Genomic DNA, 20,176 nt, shown 5'->3' with positions numbered 1-20,176 from the left:
GGAATTGGGAAGGTCACGGGCACATTGACGAAAGCAGCTTTGGGAAGGACTAGGAAGTTTTCTTAGGGGGTCCAACCCTCCTCCCCAAACCACAGGACTCTTGAGAAGTTGGACCTAAGTAGGAAAGCATTTACCTTCTTCCCTTTGAGGAAACAGGGTCAAAGGTAAGGGCAATGCCAGTTGTTTTGACTCCTGGGCCTATATTGCTACGTCCTTGTTGGGTGATATCTGCATCTCAGAGCCATCTAAAGGCACTACAAGTAAATGCAACATCCAGACTTGAACATCCTTTTGTCTTCAACTCTTCTCCAAAGATGTGATGAAGTGATTTGTCCTGTCCATGTGGCTTCTAGCAACACTCCAATCTCACTATCAAGACCAAAACATTTTTTGACATCACCATAGGTATAATTTTCCAAAATGGCTGACTTTCCTTCCATCCATCAACACATTTTTATTAAATGTCTTCTCTGTGCCAGACAATAGGCAGGATGACCTGGAATTCAGTAGACATGGAAAAGATATTCCAGGCATAGGTAACTGTATAAGCAAAGGCATAAGGTTAGGAATGTGCAAGACATATTTGGGGGCCAAAGTAGCATGAGGAGGATAATTGTGAAATAAAGCAAGGCGGGGAGCATGTTGAAACCAGATGTGGAGGTCCTTAAATGTTAGATTAAGGGGTTTGGTAGGCAAAGAGGAATCACTACAGAAGGCATTTGAGCAGGGAAGTGATGTAATCAGACATGTATAAAGACCATTTTTGCTTTTTTGTAAATTTGCATTGTGCAAATTTGACTACATGAAGAATTCTAAAAGGCATGATAAGATATAATAGGAACATGTATGAAGAAAATATGGGGACAAACAATCTGTCCAGGGGGTTCCCGATTTTTGTGAGTTTGATGAAGATGAAATGTGAAAAGGAAGTGAATAATATGATTGTAAAATTAGTACAAGAATTGGAGCTAGAAATTGGTGAAAATGACTGGTGGGGTTGATTGAGTCTCGTGGAGAAGAAATTTTGAATGATGATCTGATTGAGCTGCTAGCTGCAAAGATTGAAGAAGAAGAAAGGAAAGCTTCAGAATCCAAGATCGAACAAAAAAAGTTTACAATGAAACATTTGGCAGCTCATTTCATCATTCAAATCATTTTTTATTTCTGTATTGAATAGATGGATCCAAATATGTCAAGATTTTTAAAAGTTCAATTACTATTTAAGGATAATATTGCTTGATATCATCAGATATATGAGGAAAAAAAGAGAGCCACTGTTCATATGTCTCTTGATAGCTTCATAAAAAAGTTGCATAGTCAACCACCAGGGCAAAAGGACGGAGTGAGTGGGGAAGGGACAACAGACTGTACACTTGTTAACTTTACTGTACAGTACTGTCCATATGTTAACACTAACTTTACCTTTCACAGTTCTGTTTATTATCATGTTACAGTATTTCACGTCTGCATTTTTATGTATCTTATGACTTGCATAAAGATATTTTGTGTATGATTGTCATATAAGTGAAGTGAAATGGGTGGGTATGGGCAAATTCCCATTATACATATGTACACACATATATACATACATATGTATATACACACATGTATGTATACACACATGTACACATATATGTGTATATATATATTTATTTCTCTTAGATATCTGTGGAATGGCCCACCTATATAAAGTGAGAACTGTCTGTACTCAAAAGATTAATCCGTATATGTATAGGACAGTTTGAAGTGGAATGGCAATGGAGGCAGGCTGAGCAGTTATGAAGATATTTCAACAGGTTAAGCAACAAACAAAGAGGACTTGAATTAGACTAATAATGAGAATGGAGGGGAACAATCAGTCAGTCAATGGACATTTATTAAGCACCGACTATATGCCAGGCACCATGCTAAGCACTGGACATTTTGCTAAATACTAGACAAAAGAAATATTATGTGGGTAAAATTAATAGTACTTGGTGGGTAATTAGAGGTGACATGGTGTAATGGACAGAGATCTGGTCCTGAAGCCAGGAAGACCTAGTTTCAAATGTTGCTTTTGACCCAACCTGACTGTGCAACCCTGAAAAAGTTACTTAATTCTCAGTGCTGAAGGCAACTGTTGTTACACTCTAATTGCAGACTTGCATTGGTAGAGCGAATTTCCCCACCTGAGAATCCTCTGTACTAATGAAAACACTAGTGAGATCTCTATCCCCATCCTGATGGGTGATTTGATGAAGGGGGTGAGGGAAAGAGAAAGGAACCAGATGACTCTGACTGAGGGTTTAAGTTTGGGTATGCTGGTATGTGGTAGTGACATTAACAGCAGGAAGTAAGTCAAGAGGAATAGTAAGAGGTTTGGGGGGAAAGAATGCTAGACTTGGAGTTAGGAAAATTTGGCTTCTAACTAATTATTTATGTTACCTTGGACAAGTCATTTAGCTTCTGAATTTCAATTTCTCTATTTGTAAAATGAGGACAATACCTAGAGAACCTAACATTCTTTGCCCCTAAATTCTTGTTGTTCCTCCTGATTTACCTTTTGCTGTTAATGCCACATCACTTGCCCAGTGAACCAGCACTGACTTTGGGAGAAGGGGAGAGAGGAAAATAGGTAGGTTGAGAAGTGCCATCCTTTCTAAACATTCACTAAGGGTTCAGTTTCTCTGGGCACGAATTACTCTTCCACCCAACCTTAACCACACACAAAAATGGTCATGCCCTTGATCTCACCATCACTCACAAATGTACCACCCTCACATTCAAGAATGCTGGCCTTTATCTGAACAATAATCTATTGGCTTTTCTTCTCACCTTCCCTTACAAAACCCTACTCTTCATCCACACCATGACCTCCAATTCCTTGATCCCTCCATTCTCCCCTGGGTCATCTTGCATTAGCCACTTTCTTCTCTTCTCTCCATTTTAACCCCTTGGTGAACAAATTCAACTTCATACCAATCCTTTTCTCTTGAATTCCTAGCTCTCTTTTCATATCACTGACTATGCCCAATCAAGCCTTAGCCTTGGATCATTCCCACCATTTGATGCTTTTACTTCTACATGTGGCCTACTGACTAAAGGTGGAGAAAATCACACCATTCTACCTGGGTCCACTACAAATTTACCTGAACCCTCCCTGTAATCCTACTTTACCTCCCTTATCAACTTCACTTTTTATGTTGGTGGGGGAGATCACCCTCCTTTCCAACCTTTCCATCCCTCCTCCAATTTCCCATGGTCTCTCTTCTCCTCATTCCTTCCTTTGAGAACCTTGTCTCATATTTTACAGAAAAAACTGAAGCCATTTGCCACAAACTTCCTCTTCTTTCGCTCTGGTGCCTTCTGACACCTTTTTCTCCCTTACCCCTGTTTCATATGATTAGGTGGCCTTACTCGTTACTGACCCTTCTACTTGTTCAAGTGATCCCATTCTATCCTATCTCCTCCAATAGATTGCTCCCTTTGTGATCCCCCCTGTTTCACTTCTATTGAATCTCTCCCTCTCTACTGGCTCATTTCCTATAGCTTATAATCATGCCTATGTCCCCATCCTGAAAAAAAGCCCTCTCTCCATCTTCCCCTCCCTATTGTCCAGTATACCTTCTACCATTTGTGTCTAAGCAACTTGAAAAGTTTGTCTACAATAATGGATAAATGAACAATTTATAAATAAACAAGAGTTAGAGAACAGAGTGAGGTATAAAATAGAGAATTTCAATTATATTAAATTAAAAATTTTTTATACAAATAAACAAATGTAGCCAGAATCAGAAAGAAAGCAGAAAACTGGGGGAAAAGTTTTATAGACAGTTTCTCAGATTAAGGTCTCATATCTCAAATATATAAAGAACTTTGTCAAATCTATAAGAATAGGTACCTCCACTTTCCTTTCACTCTCTTCTTAATCCCTTACAATCTGGCTTCTGACTTTAGTATTCCACCAAAACTACTTTCTTCAGAGCTGCTAATGGTTTCCTAATTGCCAATTGTCCCTTGTATTCTTCACTATCTCTCATCCCACCCCCCTGCCTCTCTGCTCCCCCGTAACCAAGCTGCCAAGGCCTGACTAGTTCACTTTTGCAACTCCATTCCATCTCTCTCTCTCTCTCTCTCTCTCTCTCTCTCTCTCTCTCTCTCTCTCTCTCTCTCTCTCTCTCTCTCTCTCTCTCTCCATCTTTTCTCTCTTTCTCTCTCTGTATCTGTATCTTTCTCTGTCTCTCTCTCTCTCTGTTGCTGTCCCTCTCTGTCTCTCTCCCCCCAATCTCTTCTCTCTGCTCTCCTTTCTCCTTCTCTATCTCTCTCTCTCTCATACACACACACACACACACACACCCCACACCCTCTTCTCCTCAGATACTGCTACCACTGTAGTGCAGGCCTTCATTCCCTCAGGTCTGGATTATTGCAATAGTCTGCTGCTGCTGCTGGGTCTCCCTGCCTCAAGTCTCTCCTCACTCCAGTTCATTCTTTATTCAGCCACTAAAGTGATTTTCCTAAGGCGCATGTCTGACTATATCACACCACCCTACTCAATAAACTCCAGGGCTTCTTATTGCCTCCAAAATGCTTTTTTGGCATTCAAAGCTCTTTATAACATAGCCCCCTTTCACATTTCCAGTCTTCTTACACCTTACTTCCCAACATGTATTCTTTAATAATGACACTGACCTCCTGGCTAGTCCCTGAACAAGATAATCCATCTTTTATCTCTGGATATTTTCTCTGGTTGTCCTCCTTGCCTGTGATTCTCTCTCTTCTTTGCTCTGACTATTGAGCTGCCTGGCTTCCTTTTAAGTCCCAACTAAAATCTCACCTTCAAACTTTCCCCAACCTTCTTAATTCCAATGCCTTCCCTCTGTTAATTATATCCTATGTACCTGTATATAGCTTGTAAAGTCCTTGAGGCAGGCATTTCTTTTTCTTTTTTTTTGTATCCTCAGAGCTTAGTACAGTTCCTGGAATATAGTTTGTTTAGCTCTTTTTCAGTCACAACCCCAATTTGTATTTTTTTTTTCTTTGCAAAGATACTAGAGTAGTTTGCATTTCCTTCTCCAATCCATTTGATAGATGAGGAAACTTAGGCAAGCAGGGTTAAGTGACTTCCCCAGGATCAGACAGCTAATATCTAAGACCAGGTTTGAACTCAGATCTTCCTTACCCCAGGCCTTGCCACCTTATCAACTGTACCACCAGCTGTCCCAGTGATACGTAATAAACATCACTTATTGATTGAGCATACTATACAGAGTTGATTATAGGGGGTTTTAGAAAGACCATACCACACAACCTCTGCGTCCCTAGACAGTAATAAATATAGTCACCATCATAATATGGGTGATACAAAACTTCCACGATCAGAATATAGTGATGATCATGGTAGTGATGATGAAGGATTCACGCTCTGGATGCAGCCTTGATTTTATCTCTTGCACTAAGTTATAAATTCCTTTGTTTGGGAAGAAAGGGACGGGTGGGATGGGATGCTTCATTCTTATCTCCCTGCTAGATACCTTCTACAATGCCACAAAGTAGAAGCTCAGTAAATATTTGTTAAATAAGTGAGCTAGCTTTCCACAGTCTGTCTTCAGCCTACCTCTCCAAGCTGATTTCTCTTTAAAGGAATAGTTAGCATTCGTAGAGTGCTTTATAGTTTACAAAGTATTTCGCAATCTCATTTGATCCTCACAACTTTATGAAATGGATGCTGTTATAACACATATTTTGTGTTTTGGGGGCAGCTAGGTGGCACAGTGGACAAATAGAGTCCTGGGCTTGGAGTCAGGAAGATTCATGTTCATAAGTTCAAATCTCGTCTCAGTTACTAACTGGTTGTGTGACCCTGGGTAAGTCATTTAACCCTGTTGGCCTCAGTTTCCTTCTTCTATATAATGAACTGGAGAAGAAAATGGCAAAACCACTCCATTATCTCTGCCAAGAAAACTACCAATGGAGTCATGAAGAGTCAGGTAGAACTGAAAAATGACTGAACAAACCTTATGTTTTCACATTATCTAGATGTCTACCAAGTCCCTCTCTCTCTCTCCCTTCCCAGAGAGTCATTCTTAATAACAAGGACTTTTCTCCAAGCCTATTTCCCACAAATTTTGGTTCGGCCATTTCAATCAATCAGTCAATTAATCAGTCAGCAGTTTTTACGTTCTACTCTGTGCTAGGCACTGTGCTAAGTGCTAGGGACAGAGTGGGGGAGACAATATGCAAACAGTTGTGATCAAGTGGAGATAATCTAGAAGGCACTGGCATTAAGGGGAATCAGGAAAGTCTTCTTGTAGAAGATGAGATTTTAGCTGAGACTTGAATGAAGCTGGGAAAGCCAGGGGGCAGAGATGAGGAGGGAGAGAATACCAGGTATGAGGCACAGTCAGTGGAAACACCTAGAGTTTGGAGATGGAATACCTGTGTAAGGAACAGCAAGGAGGCTAGGGTCACTGGATCAAAGAATATATGGGTTGGGAGGTGGGAAAGATTAGGGGAACTAAAATGTAAGAAAACTGGAAAGGTAAGAGGGGGGTCAGGTTGAAAGGACTTTGGATGTTAAATAAAGGATTTATATTTGATCCTGAAGGTGATAGGGAGCCACTGAAATTTTTTCAAAGGGGTGGTAGGGCTTACCTTGGAGAAGTCACTTAATTTCCCTGGATCTTAGTTTCCTAATCTATAAAATGATGGGGTAGGAGAAGAAGTAGGCAGCATGATTTAGGGGAAAAAAGCACTGATTGTGGATTCCAAGGACTGCATTCAATTCTAATCTTTACTAGTCTGGAGATAACCAGGAGTCAAGGGAGTTTATTTAATAGGGAGTGACATGGCCAGACTTGCAGATTAGGAAGATCAATTTGATGGCTGTGTGAAGGATGGATTATAGTGAATGGAAACTTGAGTTCAACAAACATTTATTAAGCACCTACTGTGTGCCAGGCACTGGATTAGGAGGCTATCACAATAGTCCAGGTGAGAGAAGATGAGAACCTGAACTTCATTAGTAACTGTAGTTGACGGGGAATGTAGCAGTTCATGGGGAGATACTGATGATTTTAAAGAGAATGATGATCATGTTTGAATCAATCTGTTGCTGAAGATGACACAGAGAAGACAAAGAGATTGTAGAGATATTGGTCTTGGCAAGCAGAAAGGCTAATTTATCACCAGACATTCAAGTGAAAGAGAAGATAGTAGGGGATGATCCCAGAAAGACATGAGATGAGGAGGTGGAGGAGAGAAGTTCTCAGTGAAGAAAGCCTCAATTTGATGTGATGATACACATATATGAGAGGCTTAAGGAGAGAAGGGAGCTTTTAATCAGTCACTGTAATGAGTGGGTTAGAGTCAATTAGAGAGACTGACCTGAAATTATTTGACATAAAATCACATAATCAGTGAGTCTAGTTTTGTGACTTTCTCTAGTCTCATTCATTAGGACATGGGGGTAAGGGAAGGAGGAGGTGAGAATAATTGAGGGTTGGTCTTGGTAAGATGTGATTGACAACTGGACAAGTGACCAAAGAAAAGTAGAGTTGAACTGGTTCACCAAATGGTTCAACTTGGTAAGGGATGAGCATATAACCAGGGCAGGGGTGCTGACCTCGAATAGTGCTGAGGAATGGAAGGATTGGAAGTCATGGTGAGGAGGAAGATAAGGGTCAAAAGGAATAAAGCAGAGGAAGGTAGAGGAAGATGATGATGATTATCTGACAGAAGAAATTCAGAATTCTTGAATAAGGAAGTGGAACATTTGTGGATAATAGAATAAGGGTATCCCTGAGTGTAGCTAAGATGGAATGGAGTAGTGAGTCATCAGAGCTGAGTAGATTGAGGAAATGGGAAGTTGAGTGTTTGAGATGTTCCCCTAAAATGAGAGCAGGAGTTGGGGTAGAGAATAGACTGTATGTCAGACTCTGAACTTACTGAGAGAAGAGAGAGAAAGTCTGGACAACACCAGCTATCAGAGATTAGTTTTGGTTATGAATTTGGATTGTACTTATGATGTGTAGCAATTGACAGCAAGAACCCGAAAGAAAATACAACCAATCAATGGCAAACAGTGGCCAGGTATGTGAGGGAGGGAGTGAGGTTTCAGAGAATATCAGAAGCTGGAATAAGGGAAGCAGAGGAAGATGAGAGGAAGTTTGTTAATTATGAACTAGGCATTTCAGAGGGCAAGTGGAAGGAATGGGCAGATGTAGAGTGGGACATTTGTGGGAATGGATTGATGGGGATAGATATGAGAGAAAGGATAGCTAGAGATGGTTTGGGAGTTTATATTTTAGCAGCTAGAGATTCAATATCAAAGGGCTAGGGGGGGAGGGGGGGAGGTTAGGAATATGTTAACCAGTGGGAAATAAGTCTAGACAGAGTAACAATGAGATCCATTAATAAAGACAGTTTAGAAGGTTTAATTTCTTAGTTTTAGCATAGCCACAATTGCTAGACCTGTCAAGTTGCTGTGTCCTATGAACTGGCTGGAAGGCTGCATTGCACAAGTATGAGCAGGAGACTTTTATCTAGGGTTTGTTTTGACACAAGCCAGGCAATCATGCGGCTGTTGGCACTTCTGAAAGTCTCTCATTAAGACCTGATAGCAGGAAGGTGGGAATTCATTTGAGGCTGAGACTGATGAAAATTGACCATGGAGAGTGTTAGTGGGGAGGCCAAGATAAAATCATAGAACTGAGAAAATCTGGGAGGAGGAGTATTTGGGGTTTTGGCTGTCTACTCATTCTTGAGTTGACCTAAGAGTTCCCTCTGCCTATAATGCTCTTCCTCCTCACCTCTGCCTCTTGGGACGCTTAACATCTTTCAAGGCTCAATATAAGTGCCACCTTTTTTAAGAGGCTTTTTCTAATTCTCCCAGTTGTTAATTCCCTCCTTAAATTTGTGCTGTGTATGTCTTATGTACCTTACTTGTATTTATTAGTGGATATGTTGTCTCCCCCTAAATAGAATATAAGCTCTTTGAAGGCAGGAACTATCTCACTTTTGTATTTGTTTCCCTAGCATCTAGTATAGTGTCTGGCACATGGTAGGTACTTAATACATGATTCTTGAATAAGTGAGTGAGTGTGACCTACACTAGGATGTGAATTCAGTTCCAATGATCATGTGCAGAATGTTTGACAACCACTAGCCAAAGACTGTGTATTAGAGAAATGCAATGTACAGGCATTGTGATTTTAAAAAAAAATGAATCATGGGAAATTATTACCTATCAGAGAATATTAATAGCCTTCCAAGGTTTAAGTGCTGCTTTGATTTAAGAAGGATGGGGAGACAAAAAATAAAAGCAAAAATGTTTATTACTCAGAACATATCTCATGTAGGAAAAGATCAAGAAGTACGGCCTTAGCTTCAATGCATTTTTATATCTTTCACCTACGTAGGCATACCTCAACTCATTCTCAAGAGACCTACTATCTCTCTCTGACTGAATGGTGACAAATACTTTCTTTTTTTTGGTTTTTGTTTTTTGTAACAACTAAAGACCTCACCAGGTCTGTTTCCTTAGCTTTCTGATAAATACAAATCACATCTTTTCCTGATGAGATAAATTGTAATTATTTTTTCTTTTTGGAAGAAAGAAGCTATTTCACCATGAAAATGGCAAGTTTTCTCTGTGTGTATTTTAACTGCTAGAAGGAATGCCAAGCAGTCACTTTAGCACACCTAAGTTTCCTGGAAGAGAAACATCAAATCCCAGAAGTTTTCTTTTTAAATTGCCAAAAAAATAGGTCAAGAAAACCATAAATTTTTTTCTACAGCTGTACACACACAGACTCATCATTTACCCCAGTGAGTTGAGTCTAAAACTACATTTTAAAACAGGTCAATATTGATTAAGAGAAAAATGTTATCCAAGGAGCTGAATAGTTGATATATTTTGGACATAATCTAAGAAGACAAAAAAGCAAAAAATAACTCAAGAAAATACTCATTTTTTGTTGTGTTCTTTTACATAAAATAAAATAATAGTAATGCAAAAAAGGATGTTGGGAAAACTTCTATAGTGGAAAGGGAAGTGAGAATTCAGTGATTTTGTTAAATATGTGTTTATAGATATGTGAACTTAATGGAAGCTTCATTAACAAGTAATAATAATGGCTATGAAGAATGAGTATAGTTTAGGTGATGAGGAAATAAAGCTGACTAGATTATGAATGTCAGTTAGCTATTACATTTTTCAATATTTTTTCGAATGGAAAATTTCTGTCCTGTGCAAAACTTTCTTGCTTTTCTGCATGTGTTTGTGAGGTTTTTAATGACCTAATTTATGATTAGTCATTGTAAAGGTGTCATATACAGTGAGAAACATATGTATAAAAATATATACATATACCTATTTATATATGCACATACATCACACAACACATGTATATATGCATATACATATAATACCTATATCTAAGTATATGGATAATATATGCACACATATAAAATATAAAACATATATGTGCATATACACATATGTATATATATGTAATATATAAGCCCACACATTATTCATTTAGAACTTAAAGATAGACAATGATTGGATTAAATAGGAATTTAAATAACGTATGCTCCTTAAGGTCAAAGAACTTGATAATCTTCTATCTCTTGCCTATTATCAGCTCTGGTAAGGTTCAGAATATTTTTTCTTCACTGTCTTCCATCTTTTTATATACACAATCCCTCAGTGTTCTTATAATTGTGATGCCTTTAGCATGGATTCCCTCATTGTGCTGAGTTCAATCATACCTCACATGGACTTGTGTGGGAACAGTTCGATGTTGTAAGGAGACAGAGAAAGATCTTTTATTTAATGAAAAAAATATAGAAATTTTCAGGCAATGAAACAGCTTCAAGAGCACCAAAAGTTTAAAAGACTTTTTGAGAACTCTAGAACAAATTAGCTAGTTCGTTCTAAACTCTAGGACAAATTATGTAATTTTCATGCACATGATATAAAACTAAGAAAATGAGAAATCATATAAACATTTAGGTACTAAAATGTGGTTTTAAAAGGAATACTGATTTAATAGAGGAAATGTGAGGGATTATGACTTTTTAAGTGAAAGGTGAGTTTAGAGACTGTCACTTAGCTGCTGAACAGAAAAAGAAGTCATTAGCTTGATTCAAAGTTTCAGCTGAACAATTCCTGATTGGTTAGAGAAAGAAATAATTCTAGAATTCTTTGGCAAGAATCCCAGTGACAGCCTTTGCCTTTCACCACCTATGGCCAGCGAAAAGTGAAGCTTTTCATTAGGGATTATTCTTCTCTGCTGCCACCTTTGGTTTAAGAAGGAAAAGCAGAGGGGACTTTACAACAGCTTTGGCATCCTTGGCTGCTGTGAGTTCCCTTCTAATTGGACAAGTCATCTTCTGAGTGATTAAATAACTGACCCTGTTTATCTGTATAGCCAAGAAACATCCACTTTGATAAGCTTTTCAGTTATTTAGCTTAAGAGAATTAATTCACATTAAGAGCAAAAGCATTTTTTTAAAATATCCATTTAAGAGTGATGGTTAATTAAAACTTCTTTTGAAGGTGTTCCAGTATAGAATAGATTTCCTCCACCAAAGGGTGTTAAGGATCTATAGTCAAACAGTGAGGAGAGCATCAGTTTCATGTGGTACAGATATTTTTGAATGAACCAGTCATACTGAACGCTTTCACTTAAAAAAAGTCACAACTTTGAGTTGTTTGAATCAGTCATGTATCAAGAGTGAGGCATTTCAGATGAATAGTCTGAATTTCACTTTGGTAACCAGGCTTAGAGGAAGGCTCCCAGTACTTTGGGAGTAGTAGTAGTATAGTATGTCCATAGTAGCTCTGTAGAGGGTGTATTGCCATGGATGATATCATGAATCCATTGAAGTGTGATTATAGATCTTTATAAGTAAATGAATTTTTATAAATAAACTGCATGATTCAACTTTGGCCTCAGACACGTATTAGCTATGTGACCCTGGGGAAGTCACTCAACCTCTGTTTACCTCCGTTTTCCCAAATTTAAAATGTGGCTAATGATAGCACCTATCTCCCAGGGTTGTTGTGAAGATCAGATGAGATAATATTTGTAAAGGGCTCAGTACAGTGCATGGCACATAGTAGTTTCTTAAATGCCTATTTCCTTCCCTTACTCATAAACAAATAAAACTGCCAAGAACTCATGTATATCTGAAGTTATTGTCTGAAAATAAAGTTCAAAAGTTAAATGGTCTGCTTTTCTTGATTCTAGGGATAGAATTTATTCTCCAGCAGTATTTTATGGCTATGGAGAATATGCACTGGAGGAAAATAGAAAACCTTATATTTTCTTATCTGTGGATACCTTTAAAAGGTGTGTCATAACCAACTGAAAGTCCAAGATGGATGTATAGGAAATTAGTGGAAATTGACAGCAGTCATTCCTTTCTTAGACTATTTTTAAATGAAAAATTGATCATGACAGTCAGTCTTCAAATGCAGAATGGCTTCTCTCTATCAGATTTGGGAATCAGAGGGAATCTTTGCTCTCAGTCTTTCCTGGCAGACTGTGGTAGAACAGGATAGGAAATATGGGGAAATCTTTATAGTCAGTTATATCCCTCTTTGTCAAGGATAATTACTGCATAGAGTTATTCAATCTGATCCTCAGACTGAATGCTTCAGATTTCTCCACTGTAAGATGGAGTTAATATTTTCTGCAATACCTGTCTTGAGAATCAAACAAAACAATGTACAAAAAGAACTTTGTAAATTATTAAATGCCACTTAAATGAATAACGTTATTGAGCCTAAAGGAGTGTAATTGTACAGGCGGGTTTAAATCTTAGTATCATGATTTTTTTCAGATGAAGGGTTCAAGGTTTTTTTTAATTCCCTAATCCCCTTTCTTTCATTCATAGGTCACTAAAAAAATGTCCTCCAATCACTTGGCTTGTATTTGATGACAAAACATAGCAGAGTAACTTTCCTTTGGGGATTGATTGTAAACTTGGAATAGAGACTGTGTTTTATTTGTTTTCTTTTTTTGTCTTCTCTAGAAACAGGCACAGCATTCTGCATGTAGTAGGCATTTAATAAATGTTGAATTGAATTTTTTGAACCCTAGCAATTTTTCTGGCTTTCAAAGTCCTTTGATGCTACAGGAATAGGCACGTTATGAAAATAGGTCAGTTATGAAAAAGAGAAATAGCTGATTAAAGATTCCTAATCAGACAAGTATGCATATTCTTCACTAAGTGGTCGCCAATCAACTAGGGCCAAATATCTTGAGCTGTTCCTTGAGACTGTCCTTTCAGGTCTGTCTGCCCCAATTTCAGATTTTTCTTTTGAGAAAAAAAACAATATTGATTTTTGTATTTGCACCGTCTTTATTTCCAAACATAAACCCCTTCCCCTTCTCATTCCCAGAGTTTATTTCTTATGACAAACTAGGTTTCAGACTTTTATTGAGTCAGAAATTGAGGCATTGTTTATTGGAAACGGTCACATAAATGAGACCTCTCCCCACCTTTTCCACCCCCTTCCACGTGCTCTTTCTTTGCTACTATACTCTGATCTACTCTGGGAAGTTCAGGGCTGTAGCACGCATCCAATGTGGTGGTAAAAACTTACCATCAAGGGGTAGGCTGATCATAAGGCAGGCTGCTCATACCAAGCCTGGCCAGGCCTGGCCAGGAACACTTGGGCAGGGGAAGAACAGGGTTGGGCTCCCAGGCCCAGAAGGGTGCCACAAGGAGTAAGAGGCCCCTAGGTATCAATCTAGAGTTGGTAATTTAACAGGAGGAATACAAATGGTGCAAGTCTTGACCTGAAAGGCAACTATTTGGAGTTAAAGCAAGCAGTAGTCATCATCAAAGCAAATGCCGAGGGCTACACTTTTTGTGTGGTTGAGGCTTAAAGTCAAGAAAATAGTACAGAGAGAAAAAGGAAGTGGTTCACATGAACCTATGCCTGACTAAACTTTGAGCAAGAATCCCAAATTTAGGATCTGAACCCCCAAAGTAGTAGGTTTTGAGATTCACTTATAAACAATGTTTACGATGATGAGTGAGATCTTCGTTGGATAAATGACATCTTTCATGTTTCGAAAGTAATATTTACATTTTAATGTGTACCTGTGTCCAAAACGATTCATTATTACATAGAATCAAGCATGTCACTTTTCACATGATGGGCCCAAATCCATGACATTACTATAGATAAAAAGACAGATAGAATACAGCTTAGGGTAGTCTGACCCCCCAAACAGCATGATTATAAAGGGAGCTAGATGTTGCAGAGGCCCCAGACCCACACTTGATATTTTGTGTTTATAATATCTGGCACAACAGAACAATTTAAAGACAGTGCAATGAATAACTGAAATTCCTTGCCTTTTGTTGATTTGAATTACAGATCTAATATGACTTAAAAACAATTTGTGTGTGTTGGCGAGTGTTTATGTATTACTTGTGACAGGCAGAAACATAACTGAGTATTATGTATCAGGACCAATGCCAAGTAAATTGAAGATGTCAGAAGTAACTAGAAGCTTAGGATGAATTATACCAATTCTTTAGGGTGCTCTGGGGTATTTTTAGAGGATGTTTCCATTCTAGCTCCCATGACAATAAACTCTCTAGAAGTCATCATATAAATAAATACAGTACTGTATAATCTGAATCCTCTGTATTTGGGAAATGGTTTTCTTTCTGGGAAGCAAGCCTTCTGATTTTGAATAACATAGCTCTCTAGATTTTAACTTATTCCTTTAAAATATACAGTCACTTAGGATAATAATGAAAGGTGTAGTATTATACTAGAACCAGAGAAAGATAAGTTATGAATATAGTTAGCGTTTAAATAACGGCTATTATGTGTCAGACATTGTGCGAAGCACTGTACAAATATTATTTCACTTATCTTCATAACAATACTGGGAGGTAGGTGCTGTTTTCCCCATTTTGCAGATGAGGAAGCTGAGGCAAACAGGTTAAGTGACCTTACTTAGGGTTGTAGAGTTGGTAAGTGTTTAAGGAAGAATTTGAACTGTGGTTTTCCTGACTCTAGGTCTGACGCTATCTACTAGTCTATCTTGCTGCCTCTGAATATAAAAAATGAAAAATATAAGAAAATGCTATCTTTTTAGACTCTGTAAGGAAGACAGTGACCTCAGAAGCCTCAAGATGCATGTTAAAAGTTACCAGCTCTATCTTACTACTTTCAGTACATCTCTGAGGATTTTATCTTTTGCTCCAAGGTAACATGAATGCATCTGGTGCTAGCTGCCAAGGACATCATGGGAACTGAGAAGGATTTTCTTGCCCCAACCTAAATGCCAAGTGTGCCTACAGGAATTTCCATGGTGGTAGGGGAAAGAGAAGGGAGAATATAGTGGGTTAAAAAATGGTCTTTTCCTAAATGACAATTTTCTGTGCCAATCCATTGTGGTTATGAACCCAGTTAACAACAGCTGAAAATATGTTGACTAACTGAATGATTAGTTGCAATTACCTGGACAATCTCACAAAAGAGTGACAAAATTTTCTGAGACAGAAGAGTCCCTGGCAGCTGAAGTAGGTCCCAGGAAATAACAGTAGTTGGGGGAAAGGAGAAAACCAAGGGCAAATGTCAGCCACCGTGTAGAGGAGAAATAGTAAGTAGTTACCTCAGAAGCAGGGAAGTACAGCAGCTGCAGAGGCAGCACGGAGCAGTGGTGAGGCAGAAATGCTTGTTGGGAGATACAGTCATGAAGAGAGTTCTAGCCAGGATGCTAACTAATGGTCTCAGAGTTGTTCAGGAAACATTCCCATTTTCACCAGTGGCATGGAAATCTATGGGAGAAGGTGATCTATTCTGGATCAGGGGACTTCCCCTTATTATTTTCATCATTATTCCAAATTAGATAGTCAAGGAGTATTTATTAAGTGCTTACAATATGCTTGTTAACATAAACAAAACTGAAGGTCTACAGAGCCATTGTGCTAACCTCAATGTTGTATGCCCAACCTGAACAGTCTACCAGTGCCATGCCAGGAAACTGAATTTCTTCCATTTAATTGTCTTAAGAAGATTCTGAAGATCACCTGGCAGGATAAGATACCAGACACTGAGGTCCTCACTCGAACTAAACTGCTAAGCGTTCTAACGCTGCTTAAGAGAGCACAACTCTGATGGACTGGCCATGTTATTTGAATGCAAAACATATGCTTTCCAAAAAGATTGTTTTATGGAAAACTCACACAGGGCAAGTGTTCACATGGTGGTCAGAAGGAGTGATAAAAGGGTGCTCTCAAGGTCTTTCTTAAGAACTTTGGAATTGATTGTGTGACTTGGGAGACACTGGCATTGGACCGCATCCCACATCAGAAAAGGTGTTGTGCTCTATGAGCAAAGTAGACTTAAAACAGCATAAAGGAAACACAGGATGTGCAAATTTAAAGTATCCACCCGAAATGTTCACATGGACTATTTGTGCCTAACCTGTGGCAGAGTATTCCAAGTTCGTATTGATCTGATCAACCACAGCTGGACACATTAACACTTGACTCTAGCATAGTGATGTCATTTTGGTCCTCTTTGAGAACAAGGGACAATAACCATTAATCACAATATACTCATCACTGTGCTACTGATATTGCTAATTGAATGTTGAAGACATCAGTGAAGAAGTCATTAGACTCGATTCATGTTATACCAACTTCTAGCCAAGTCAAGCCAAGAAGTCAACAAGGATTTATTAAACACCTACTACGTGCCAGGTACTCTACTAAGTTGGAGACTACTAGTTATTTCAAAAACTTAATATCCAATTCCACTTCAATACATTCAAACAATTCCTCCTGCCCAGAAACATTCCTACCTCATAACTATTTTTAAAATCTTAATTTATTTCTCAAGGCTTCACTCTGTAATAACTCCATGAAGAGTCAGGTTTGAATCATTTCCTCTGTGACTTTGGAGAAGTCAGTTTCAACTCTGTGTCTGTTTCACTACAAAAATTGCCTCTTCTGGCTCTAAATCTTTGATCCTAAATAAAGCATTTCTAGAAGCCTCTCCAAAAAAAATTACCTAGTGTTTATCCCTATCCTTTCAGTAAAATGTAAAATCTTTGAAGGTAGAAATTATTTTATTTTTATATTTGTATTCTTAGCCTCAAAATCAAGAAAACCAGGATTTAAGTCTAGCCTGTGACACATATTGGTTGAGAGACCTAGAAAAGTCACTTAACTTCTGTGCTAGAGATAATTCTGTACACAAAGAGGAAGTTTCCTTACTGACTATTCTCTACTCCAGTAAAATCACAGGTCTAGATTTTAAAAAAGATAAAAAAGTTCTTATCTTGCAAATAAACTGATGGCAAGCACTTTTTGAAAGTGAACTCCTGATGTTTGGATAACAACAAACAGATCCCATAATGGGTTTTATACTCTGAGAAATTCACTTTCGATTTAGTGGGTTGTCAGATATTAACACTGGATCACTGAAAGTCAAAGTTTGTTTTGTTTTGTTCTTGTTTTATCCAGGCTACTTTCAAGGGCAAAACTAAAAAGGACAGCTATGTTAATTTGTATGTGGTGAATGACTTGTTGCTTGAGGAGACAGCAAGATGATAGGCTCTGTGAGGGTAGGGATCATGTCAGATTTATCCTGCATTTCTCACAATATCTAGGTATACAGTAGGGGCTCAATGAATCCTTATTGATAGATGGTTTGAGATAAATCATAAATGTTTGATATTTTCTTTTTACTGTGGTTTATAATCCTATATATATAATATAATATATAATATATTTAATATAATATATATAATATATAACAATATATATATATCATAGAAATGCAGGCCAATATCCCTGAGAACCATGGTCACATAGTGGACTTAAGAAATTTCATCAGAATGGATGCAATATGGCCTAGGCAGTGAATCTGTTTTCCCTTTTCCTGATCTCTTTCTCTGGAGGAACAAGACTGTGTAGGTTTATAATGGCCTGTGAAGAACACTGTTTTTAGACCACAGATAGTTAAACTCATATATGATCAACATATACTTCTACATGTTTAAATGTTGAGCAATAAAGAACATTTTTTGTCTATGTTGACATATATAGATAATAATATGATATCATTTTAATGGGTAACAATGATTCCCGTAGTTATATAGGATAAGGATCTGGATCAAAATATTCTGATATTCAAATACATGAGATCCTTTAAGATTAAGATCAAGACTTCTAAGGTCAAATATTCCCAAGTCTTTTTTTAAGCATTTATTAAAAAATGTGGCCTAGTTCATAGAGGACTGGACTTGAATTTAGGGCTTGAATCCTACTTCCAACATTATTAGTTATGTGACAATTGATAGATCATATAATCTTTCTCAGCTTTAGGTTTTAACTCTATTATATATTTAAAGTTTGTAGGGCTCTCAGAGACCTTCTAGCCCAACTCTCTTATTTTATAGATGAGGAAGTAGGTTCTGGAGAGATTAAGCAACTTGTCCAAGGTCACAGAGGGAGCAAATATTAGAGCTGGGATTTGAGCTTAGGTCCTCTGACTCCTGGGGCAGCTAGGTGATGTGGTGGATAAAGCACCAGACCTGAAGTTAATCAGACTCATCTTCCTGAGTTCAAATGTGATCTCAGATACTTACTAGCTGTGTGGCCCTGACCAAGTCATTTAACCCAATTTTCTTCAATTTCCTCATCTGTGAAATGGCCTGGAGAAGGACATGACAAGAAAACTCCAGATGGGGTTAGATGAGTTGGACATAACTGAAATGACTAAACAATGACAACTTTTAACTCCAAATTCAGTTCCTTGGGCCTTACAGAATAATTATCAGGTTTACATAAGGAAGTTCAAAGTCTGCCAAGCTTATTGTAAGCCATATATGTGTATGTATGCATGTAAAGACAAGAATGCAGAACAAAGGATTCGAGGTGCACAGCTAAAATCTCTCAACAACCTAACTAGCCCTTTTAGTTTTTGGTGTCTCAAACCCATTCATTTGTAGGAGAGATACAAAGAACCTTGGTCAGAGGAAAAACTGAGGTGGGTACCTCAGTCCTCACAATTCTTGTGAGGTTTCTTAGGAAGAGTCTTTTGGTCCCTTCTTCCCGCATGAAATGGATTTAAAGTCCCAGGATCCCCATTGGAGTTAAATGGGAATGATAAGCAAATCCCAACTCTAAAGAAGAGAGCAGAATTCATCCCCCAATCCAGGGAGTTCAAATACATTGCTTGAAACTTCTGATTTAAGTAGATGACTGTTCTAGAATCCAAAAGGACCTGCCACCTGTAGCCTAAGATTCTGGAAGTGGTCAGATTCTTCTCCTCATGAAAAGAAAAGTTGCTTTTTCCTTGACAAATGACTAGATACGTTAAGGGCCTGCCTTCCCTCTAAAACACCAGATATTTGAGATCATAATTTCAGAATTTATTTACTTTCCCTCTTAGGACATCAGAGAAAATCTATTCATAGGGTCATAGGATCATAATTCTAGAACTGAAAAGAACCTCAGAGGCCACACATCTCAATTTGCAGGTAAGAAAACTGAGAATTAAAGAGGTTAAGTGACTTTCCCAAGGTCATGCATACGGTAAGTGCTGGAGATAAGATTTGAGCTCGGCTCTTCTCTAGTTTTCTCATTTGGTTGATAAGAGGGGAAGAGGGGTTGATAAGAGGGATGTCTGGGGTATATCAGAAGGACTGGTACCATTGGTGTGAGTGCTTGTTGAGAACTTTTCAGGGTGGCCCATCCACCTTTTGTGTCCAGCTTCACCCAACTCTCATTACGGCTCCAAGAAGTTGTAACATGTAGACTCTGGTAAACCATCTTTGCAGAGGGGCTAAATCAAGTCAAGGGTAACCAAGCCTTTGGTGAGTTAGGGAAATATCTATCCTAAGCATGTGAAGACTTCCCCTGATGGGACAGGTAGATGAAAACAATTTGTTCCAATGGCCATGAAGATGGCAGAAATAGGTGCTGGGGAGTGCTTAGACCTTGGTCAGTCATTAAAGATGCCAAGGTCATCCACTGCATCCTGGGCCATAGCCAGTCATCCTGACTTTTGTCTTGTCACTGCACTTTGATGACTCTGGAAGAGAGAGTGAGACTGATGACTGTTCAAATCTGCCTCACTTAAATCGAGGAAAATTAAATAACTTGCCCAGGTTCTAACTATCAGTGGTAGGATTTGAATCCAGGT

The sequence above is a fragment of the Notamacropus eugenii genome, chromosome 7 (assembly GCF_028372415.1).
Source record: "Notamacropus eugenii isolate mMacEug1 chromosome 7, mMacEug1.pri_v2, whole genome shotgun sequence".
NCBI classification, from domain to species: domain Eukaryota; kingdom Metazoa; phylum Chordata; class Mammalia; order Diprotodontia; family Macropodidae; genus Notamacropus; species Notamacropus eugenii.
Note: the sequence above shows the minus strand (reverse complement) of the source record.